Source organism: Lotus japonicus, chromosome 1, assembly GCF_012489685.1.
Source record: "Lotus japonicus ecotype B-129 chromosome 1, LjGifu_v1.2".
Taxonomy (NCBI): domain Eukaryota; kingdom Viridiplantae; phylum Streptophyta; class Magnoliopsida; order Fabales; family Fabaceae; genus Lotus; species Lotus japonicus.
Window position 1 is genome coordinate 82,294,819 of NC_080041.1, and position 11,386 is coordinate 82,306,204.

At 30.5% G+C, this 11,386-nt stretch overlaps 1 pseudogene; it reads right to left on the reverse strand.

The window, feature by feature from the left end:
- Nucleotides 1–2,683: 2,683 nt before the first annotated feature.
- Nucleotides 2,684–3,518, reverse strand: LOC130748396 (serpin-ZX-like; annotated as a pseudogene).
- Between the last annotated feature and the right edge of the window lie 7,868 nt (nt 3,519–11,386).

Here is an 11,386-nt window from a genome sequence, read left to right on the forward strand (position 1 = left end):
AAAAGGAGAATGTTGAGAATGAGAACTATTGTACATACTACATAGTCTAAGTTTGAGTTTGGTTGTAAGACATTCTATTGTGTTACCATTTTAAAACAATCTTCCAAAATTCTGCTCTAATTAGCTTCCTGCTTGGCCAGCCACTCCTTGAAACGACTAACACCATCATGGTCTAGTTTGAGTTCGGTTGTAAGACATTCTATTGTGTTACCTTTCGGCTGATAATTTCATTCATGATTCTCAAAACAAGAATAGATAAAAAAAAGCTCGCCGGAACTTGGGGGCGACACCGCTGTTGTCAACGGTCACCAACCCATACTACTATCAGAAACAAAGACTCAGTGAAATGATGGAGACCGTAGTTGCATATTGTGCACATTTGCCAATCCACTTTATTTTTTGTTAATGAATAAAGTCATTGAGAACTCCTAAGTATGAAAATATTCAACATTCTGATACCTTTTAGTTTTTCTCTAAATTGTCTTTTATATAATCAAGTCATACTTACCGACCAGTGTGAGAAAATAACAGAAATCAATTGAAATTCAAAGGCTATATATATAGATTGGAAGATTGAAAATCAAGTTATATAAACCCCTACATCTGTCATTGGTTAATTACCATCAAATCAGATCAAAACTGCACATTAATCAACATACATATATACAAGTTGTAGTCACACTGCTAGAATCATCTTTGTTCCATCATCTACACATTAATTAATTATATTGAATTCAAAATATAAATTTTGATATGATCTATGTTGAATTCTTTCCACTGTTACTGTTTTACTGCAGAGTGCAGTGCAGTGGGTGAATCAGTAACAATAATCCAATGATAAAATCCATTCAAAATAGTGTAACAAATAAAGAAGAATAACAATGGGCCTGTTTGATTTCTGTTTTTAAAAACAGTTTTCTATTTTATAAAATTTAAAAACAAAAAAACTTGTTTGATAAAGTTGTTTTCTAGCAATTATTTTAAAAGTTGTTTTCTATTTTTTTTGTTTTTAAAACAGAAAAATCAGAACAGAAAAAAATTGTTTTTGTTTTCTAGTTATGAATTTTTGTTCCAGAATCATAGAAAACACGGAGAATAGGTTGTTTTTTGTATCTCTCATTAATGGCACGGTCGTAATTATCACCAACTAGAAAAATAGGGTTTATTTCTCAGCCGTGTATCATTCTGCAAAAGTTCAGAACGCTGCTTCTTCTCAGTGTGGGATTGTGGGTTGCGGCTTGAACTCTCTTGCCAATGATATGCTCCTCTTTTTCTTTCCCCTCTCTTGCCAATGATCTGGTCCTCTTCTTCTTTTCCCTCTCTTGTCAATGATCTGCTCCTCTTCTTCTCTTATTATTGATTCGGTGAAGTTAACATGATGGTGAATTCAAATCGTTTTCGTTTCTTTAAATTGACTGAGAAATTATTTTCACCCTTGTTTTTGGCTTTACTCTTCTTTCTGATTCGTTTTCGTTTTCGTTTTCGTTTCTGTTGAATTGAGTGAGATTTTTTTTTCGTTTTCTTTTTTTACTTTGCTCTTCATTCTTTTGGGTTCTGATTTTCAATTTGCTGGTTTGGGTTTTGTTGCTGCAATTGAAAGGTGTGGTGTACTGAGGTAGACTCCTGGAAAGGTAGTGAATGAGTCAATTTTGTGCTAACCCTTTACTACTGGGTGTATTGAGGGTTCTGTTATGAAGTTTACATATTTCTGAAAAGAGGAATATTTTAAGAACATGGTAAAGAACAAAAAAACCATGAGCTTTTTAAAATTAGTATTCATCTTTGTCATTGTTGTTTAACAGTTATAAGAATAATGTGCCAAACATGTAGTTCGTGACCTTCACAATTAGAATTAGAATTAGGTACAAGAGTTCTGAAATATGCAAAGTGGCGTGGGATGCTTGTTGACATGCTTGTGGCAATTAGAAGATGATTAGCACTTGTCTAGGCCCTACATTATAGGCACGAAGATGATAGCATGACCTTGGGGGATTCCAAGTTCAAGTGCATTAAGAATTTATCTAATTTAAAGTAATCCAATTCATAAAGCTGATAATAATTTAAAACAATTCTCAGTAGACGACCTGCATAACAGTTCCTGGAACACGTAGAAATAGCATTTGGAATGCAATGCTGCCAATAAAACCATGCTGTTCTATAACTCCAATCTGCTCTTGATGGTCTCCCCTAGGAACTCCATAACCCCAATTATTATACATTGATGATATTTTATATATGTTATTATACTGATTTTTAAGGTTTATGGTTTCTTTCTAATTCTTTATGTTCGTTAACAATTTTTTTCACGAATATTTTTTCATTAATAAATAAAAGTATATGAAAAAGTCTTATAATAGAGCTGAAACACTCTCGGAGAGGTTTGCATAGATGAAATTTTATCCAAACAAGTTTTCTATTTTTTGTTTCTGAAACATGTTTTTGGAACAAATTTATCAAACATGTTTTTTTTTCCATTTCTAAAACAGTTTTCAAAATCTAATTGCCATACAAGTTTTCTTTTCCTATTGTTCTAAAAAATAGTTTTTAAAAATTATTTTGCAAAACAATTTTGAAAACAAAAAAATTGAAAACACAATCAAACAGGCCCAATGTTTTGAAACAATATTAGATATTGATATCACTAATGATTCTCTTATTCTTCGGCGTGGACGTTGGTGCTGTTTCATTCATGAAGAGGATCGAGCACCTGTCCAACAAAGAACACTGTTCTAGACAATCTTTCTCTAATAAGGAATAAGAAAGGGTGGTCAGCTACAAAATCTACCTCTGTTTTTGGATACATACAACCCAAGGAAAACCCCATTTCGTCTGAATAAGTAACTGTTGCAGCTTCAGTGCCTTTTTCATTCATTGAAATGAAAGATCTGTGTTTTATGCGGGAAACATATAAGTTTTCTTGACACATAAGAGGGTCCACCATTTTTGTCAAATCTGCATCGTAAGGAGAGAAAGGCAAAACCAGCCCCATCTCTTTCAGTACATCAGTAAGGTCGACTCCGAAAGAAAACTTGAATTTTGGAATCCTGAAGTCTCCTACTTCCACTTTTTGATTAGGAAGATGGTGTTCTAAGAACCCAGATTCAGAAGCCAAATGCTCAACCAAAGCTGACAGCCCATCATTTGCATCCGGAAGGAAAATATACATGGAGAATTTACGCGTATCTTGACCCGACTAGTAATCAAATCGGAGGACTTTGAAACCATCGCAAACACAAATATGCCGGTCCCCCTTGTCTGTCATGAAGGGAACGTTGACTGATGTTCCATTAAGAATGTGAAAATCACCGTCTTTTGTACTTGATTCACCAAACGAGTCTTTCTTGCCATGCAGCTTTGAAGTACAGTGAATATGCAAAAACGAGCCTTGTTGAGCTGTTAAGTGACCCAGGTAAAAGAATGTCTTTGATAAGCCCCTTTGTCTTTTCTTCAGCCCACAAATTAACTTCTTTGATCATTTCATCAGCCTTTAAAACATCATCAAATTTGAAATCAATCATGCCAGAATAACAACGAATCTCTAATTGAGAATGCAAAATCAAAATTATAAAGCACATAGAAAATGTATGTATTTTAGTCACCTTGTTTTTAAGATCAACAGAGGCCAGAGTGGCCTTGTAAGCAGTGTTCAACAGTTGTTTGAAGGAATGGTGAAGAGAAAAGGATTGTTCAACCCACACACCGTTGGCCAAACAGACGCTAGGGCCTTCAGCCTCGCCCTCGCCCTCGCCCTCGCCCTCGCTGAAACCTGGATGACGGCTGCTGTTGTCCTGAAACAGGGACGACAGCCGCCGTCGTCCGGAGCAGAATCGCTTAGCACATTGGAGGCAAGGTTAGAGGCTAAGGAGTTGAGATAATCAGTGGATTCGCACCGGAGGAAGGTGAGAAGTTGATTGTGTGTTTGGCCGTCTGAACCGGCCGCGATGATGCTAAGCACCGTGTGGATCGACAATGGCGAAAACACCACGTTCTTGTCCTCAGAATATTTTGTAGTGAACAAAAGTTATGCAATACTGAGGGCAACGTCTGTTTGATTTCTGATTGATTGGAATGTTCCCATATCTGACCTCTCTGAGTCTTGGTTTGATATCGGCCTTATTCGAGATTCGAATTCAGGACTTGTTGGTATTTTGAGATTTTCCAATCCAAAAAGCCGCTGGAGATGATTTTCTGATTCTGAGAAGATTTCTTGAGTGATAAGAAATTGGAGTTTGGGAAAAACTGCGTTTCTGTTTCATTCACAGTGAGCCACATAATGTATCTTTCGTTTCTTATAAATATCGCATGGGAAATCAAATCAGATTTGATTTAAAATAGAAGATAGTGATATGATTCTTAATTAAACATGGTTGAGAGCAGTGTTATTAAACTCAGCCCGGTGATCGACTCGGTCAGGGCACTGGGTCAATGGGTCACTGGTCTGACCACTGGGTCACTGGTTGAACCGTTTGACTCGAAATATATTAATATTATTTAAAAATAATAATAATACAAGTTAATATCATCTAATAATTTCAAATTGTAAATTTAAAACCATTAATAGCTTCAAACAAACTAATATTAGTATTATATTTCTCATAATTACTATTGTGATTTCACATAAAAACATAAAAATATTATTAATTCATCATTATTTTCACTAATTATTGTTGTTTTTATCCTACTTACTTTTGTGAAAAAAAATATGAATAATGTGAAAAAAAAAATTATTTACCAAAAAAGGGTAAAAAAAATCTTATTTACAAAACTGGTGTGTTTTTGAGAAAAAAGCCACGGAAGCATGGCCACCATTATAAACCGTGGCCTAAAGACAGAAAATGCAACGGTTCTGAACATGTGGCCTAAACACCGGTTCTAGCCACGGTTTAAGAACCGTTGCCTATAACTTCTTCACATTCCCAAAAAATTTCACTTTCTCCAAAAAAAATTTGTATCAATAATTTTCACTTATAAGAAATAAATTTTTATATGTTTTTATAATTTCATATGGGTATATTATATTTATTTATATTTTTTATAGATATTTATTTTAAATAACAAAAATAAATATGAGCTTTTTATTTATTTAAATGTTTAAAATATAATAAACTCACGAGATTTAAATATTGGCTCTTTATTTAAATATGAGTCTTTATTTAAATATTTATAAATAAAAAAATAAATATATTAAATTCATGATATTTATTTTAAACATTTAATATATGAAAAGCTCATATTTACTTTTGTTATTTAAAATAAATATCTATAAAAAATATAATAAACTCATATGAAATTATAAACACATATAAAAATTCATTTTTCATTAGTGGAAATAATTTATACGAATTTTTTGAAGAAAGTGGATATTAGTGTGAATGTGAAGAAGGTATAGGCTACGGTTCCATAACCGTGGTAGGAACCGTGGCCTTTCATGACTTTAGGCCACGGTTTTCTGACTGTGGCCTTACATGCGCTGCTTTTTCTCAAAAACACACCAGTTTTCTAAACTAGGATAGTTGCCCGTTTCCGTGCGATGCACGGACGAGCGATTTTACAATTTAATACAATTAATTCTTTAATTTATTAAGATAAACAAATCTATATATATATGTAAAGCACACTTGAGTTTTTGCATTAAATACATAAGAAAAACTCAAGTGTGTATTAAAAGCAACCAAAAAAATAAAAAACTTTGTAATAAATATATTAAACAATAATAAAACTAAAATTAAAATAATATATATTGTAAAAACATTAAATATTCATAAACTTAAAATTTCCTACCATTAAATAAAAACATTCATAAACTACTACCATTAAATAAAAACATTCATAAACTTAAAATTTCCTTGAGTTTTGTATTTCACAAATATTAAAAATTAAATTAAATAAGAAAATAATATTTATTAGCAAATAATTTACATAAAATAATTTTAAAATTCAAAAAAACTATCTTCTATATATATGTGTGTAAAGGAGACTTGAGTTTTTTCCATTAAATACATCAAGTAATTCCTACCTCTACATTAAAATACATTAAAAATAAAGAATTTCATTTGCAATAAATATATTAAATAATAAAATTAAAACTGAATAAATTGTAATGTCAAAAACTATTCAACTACCAACATTAAATAATATATTTATAAAGTTATTTATCTTCATTTTTATAATTATTTATATATTAATTATAAAATTTCCTATACATTTAAGTAAAAGCTAAATATAATATGATAAAAAAATTTAAACATATGTAGTTAAAATATTAATTATTGACCTCAACTTGGGAAAAAAATTAAATTTATATAAAATCAATATATGAAATATCAGAAATAGTCAATGATTAAATACTCTTTGTACATATATACTTATAATTATTTTTTAATAGTTACATGTGTTGTTTAATATAGATTATTATAATGTTGTTTTGTGTTATTTTATAAAATAATTTTACATACATAAAAATTTAATATATTATAATTATTTAAGTCTTTTAGAATATCTTTTTATATACATTAAAAAGTGTATAGAGTATGCACAAGATGATATTTAGAATAAAATTTTATTAAATAATATTTTTATATGGAAACATTATGTATAATTAAAATTAATTAATTTTATTAATAAAAAATTAGTAAATAGTTTTAAAATTAAAAAATGCCGCAATAATTTATAAAAATATTTTTAAAATTAACATTATTAAGTATGACGTGGATGTCAAAAAAGTATGACGTGTGTGGATTTTTTTCAGAAATTTATTCAATTATAAATTTTGATCTATTATATATTAGTAAAAACGATCAACTTAAAGAAGTATAACAGAGAAAAATAATTAAGGATAAAATAAAAAATGAATTATTTTACTAAATAATATTTTAAAATATTTAAATTATAATTTATTGTAATTATAAAAGTTAAAGTTAATTAATTGTTGATAAAAAGTATAAGAAAATGTTGATATAATTTATTTGGTGATATTAAAACTTATTAATTGAAAATATTTGAAATGCACTTTATAATTTATTGTGTGTTTTAATAAATTCATTTTTTAATTTTTAAAATTATTATAATGCTAATTATTAAATTTGAATAGTATTAAATATTTAAAAAAAACTCTAATACTCATAATGAAATGTTTTAACACAATTATTTTTATTTTATTATAATTTATAAGTAAAAGATGTTTATTTTTTTTAAACTATAATAAATTTTATATTATGTTGATAAAATTGTAAAAACACCCGTGCAACGCACGGGTTTTATATCTAGTTAATGAGTATGGTAGAAATAGGGGTTGAAGATGGAGGTCCAGGGTTCGAACCCTGAGGATGAGCATTTGTAATTACTAACCACTAACATTTGCCTATAAAAAAAATAAACAAATTAATTTATATATTAATAATTTGTAATTTTTTCAATTATATATAGTTTAAATGACCACTAAAAAAATTTGGGTTAAATAATCCATATCCTAGGTGGACCAATCACATTTAAGATAAGTGAAATGTAATTTTTATATTTTATTTATTTATAATTTTATTGGTTCATTGAGATGCACGAAGATTCAATTTAACTATCCATTTTTTTTTTAAATTATTAACTTAAATTTTTTTTTTCCTTTAAAAAAAATTAAATAAATAATTTACAAAAAAGATGTGAAGACTGTCGTATTCATCTTTTATTTGTAAGAAGAAAATGATAACACGTTGATAAAGAGATATTACATTGAATTTTTAATGTTTCATAATGTTCAACGCCACTTTAACAAAGTAGCTGGTTATTTAGCAGTTGCAAGTTGCAACCCACAATTGTGACTTCGGTCTTGATATATTGCTTTGACATTGATCATCATATACAACAGTTTTCTCCTCATTCGTCCACGTCAAAAGCCTTCTTACACTCCTCCCTAATCACATATTGGATATAACTTTTCTAAAAAAATAGTAAAATAAATATAGATAAAAATAGTGAAATAAATATTGAAAAATAAGAAATTCAACATGTAATAGTATGTTCCAATAGATGGGTACTAGGCTTCAATTCTATCAATTCACAAGGCTGGAACCCATCAGTTCTCTGAGAAAGTATGTATCTGAATCTTTAGTAGAGTTATATGAACTCCAAAACATAATTAATCAGAAGCATCTTCTTGATATCCTCATCGATCTCCCTCTCCAATCACTTCATAGTTCCCTTGATCATGTGCTTCAAGAAGTGCTCTTCCAGCATTGGAGGTATCCATGGCAGCACCGAGACCTTAGCCAAACCACCTATGAATTCATTACCGTGCTTCTCGTCCGATCCCCATATATTCACTTATTCATTCTACACACGAGATATAGGTATAAATACTATGGAGGAAAACTAAACAAATTCAAAAGGTTTATAGTAGTGGAAACATGATGAGATAATATATAGTAAATATTCGAAGATAAAATTACATGAGCAAGTGTCAATATCTTATACCTGAAGCAGCAAGAAATATCCTACAAATTTAAGCACCAAAATTGGTCATATAAAGAAAATTAACTCAACAATTATCTGTAATGAAACCAAAATAGAAAGAAAAACAGAAAGGAACGCAAAAGGAGATGCAGTGAGCCAACAAATAATAATTCACAAACTAAACAAAAACCAAATTTAGAATTAATATGAGAAGCAACTAACATAGGCACAGGAGCATAACAAAAAGAATACACATGACAGAAGAAGTAGGGTTATGAAAACCTCAATAACAACACTGACATATAGCTAGCTCATTAGGGGAAAATAGTAGTCAACAATAAGAAACAAATATGACTCTTTCCTTAATGGTAGAGAAAGCTTCAATTTAGTTGGTTGAATGCTTGAAGCAGGTGTGCCCAAATTCAAACTTGACCACTCAAGTTGGAGTGCAAGACAGTTGTCATATTCAATATCCTGAGGAAAATCTTTGGGAAAAGTTCTACTTCTAGCAATGCCAACAACAATAAAATCCTTTGGGAAAGAAAATGATGCGGTTATGGCTTGAGTTAAAATATCAAAAAGGACATAGAAGAAGTGAAAGTGTAAAACCTTTATAAAAAAACAATACTTCCAAGGTGTTAGTCAAAGTTAGCACATGTTCAAGCACAACCATACATATCAGAGCCAAAAGAATAAAGGTAAAAGACAGAAAAAAGGGGAAAACCTTCATAATGATTAAGCAAGTATGTGTAAATTTTTTTTTAAGGAAATCATGAAGCGCGTGGTATATGTGGTGATGCCATGATCATTTACCCAACATGACCATAATCCCAATAAGCACCATCTAGAGCCATCTAGAGCCAAAAGTTAGCTTCCAATGAAAGAAACACTTAAGGATATAGAGATTTGGTATTCTACCACTTGAAGAAAAATCATTCTGAAATTGTGCTGGTGTCCACACAACTTGTAACCCGCACCTAATACAACTCCACCCACTTAAAGCGGTGTCATCATCAGAAGTTATCTTAGAAGAAGCTCATAAAGAATACATGATTAACACATAATGGTATGAACATTAAACAAATCAAGTAAATAAGTAACTAATTAACATCCATGAATATTTGAAGCTCTTTTAAGATCATGAAAAGACTTGACAGTGTTCCACAACAACCAACACTAAGGGCAAGCTTTTATGATAAACAATTGGCAGAGTTTGTACTATCAATAAAAAAACATAAATCAATAACCATTGATACCTTAGTACGTGTTCGTTTTTAAAATTACTTACAGAAGATGAAAGCAAAATAAGGAATATAAGAAAATGAGAAAGGAACTGAGATTTCTCAGCTCCGACAGATCAATTTTCACCCATTGTTAGTATATATCAATAGAAAAACTTCATTTTGCTTACTACTATAACATTATGAGGCTAACAGCCTAACATGTTAGGATGCAGGACCCATTCTCTATTGTGCTTATGCCATTTCTGTTTGCTCCTCATATAAATAAGAAAATATAGATGACTCAGAAGGTACCTGCTGATCAATTTTCACCCATTGTTAGTATATATCAATAGAAAAAACTTCATTTTGCTTACTACTATAACATTATGAGACTAACAGCCTAACATGTTCAGATGCAGGTCCCATGAAATGCATGTCCACATGGTGTCTGATCATATAGATTTTGTCCCAACTTAAACACACATCAATTTGTCAATTCTTTGAATTGAAACAACATTAGTCCTTAATACTACAACTAACTCAAATAGTCAAATTATAACTAAAACCACTTCAACTTCATCCTAATTTAAAAATTACAATGCATGCATGATCAAAGAGAAAATAGAAAGAGTTAAATAGTAGAGATTTGCTATGGCCTTAAAAAGCATCCTAACTATGAAAGCAAGATTTGCTAGGAAATATGTAACACAAATAAAAGAAAACAGGAATGGTGCTATGGCCTTGATTTTTTTTAGTTACAACCTCTATGATCAAAAAAGGAAAATAGATTGAGAAAGGCGGTAAAGACGATTACATTTTTAACTATATGCATCAACTTCTTTAATGTTAGAATTAAATAGGTATCGGACTGTTGCTAGTTTAGCCTACATTCAACCTTCTAGATAGGCATCAGACTGTTTCCAAGTATCTCTACCACAACACATGCTCCTAATAGGATTAACACAGCACAAGCTCAATTAGAGGACCATTAATTGGACATGGAAATCAATCTTGGCACTGTGTTTTTTCTGTGAAATACATGTACCTCTCACACATACTTGACTTAGAAAGACAGGGCAATGCAGAGAAAACAAAAAATAGACAGGGAAACTGAATCGAATAAGAACTGGTGAGCACCCTACAGCTCCAATTTGATAAATAGATACCCTCTATCAAGCACCACAAAGAGTCTTATACACACACCAAACCTTTGTCTTCTTGCAAGAAGAGTGCATATACATTGAAAATAACTGTTTAACCACTGTCTTCATACAAAAAGATAATTATTATGACACTTGGCATATATAAGATTGATTGAGAACATGATAGGAGAGTGCAGAATATCAAAATTTGGCTTATATAGAAGAAGAGGAAGGTTCATGGAAGCCAAAACAGGACCACAACCACAACTGGCATATGCACCACAAAAGAGTCATTTACACATCAAACCACTGTCATAGACACACCAAACCAATCCCATTTCGAAAATCAATGATCCGAGGTCACATTGAATCTCCGAGAAAGAACCAAAATCCATTCAATCAAACAAAGAATCAAAATGAAATTAAAACTACGAAAGAAGAAGATAATTTAGATTTTATGTGGGAAGTGAATCATTTAGATTCTGTGGATATTTGAAGCTATATGTCGCTGATAATCTTACATTCCAAGTCACTACATTATAATTTGATTCCATAATTGTCCAGTTAGCTAATATTAAA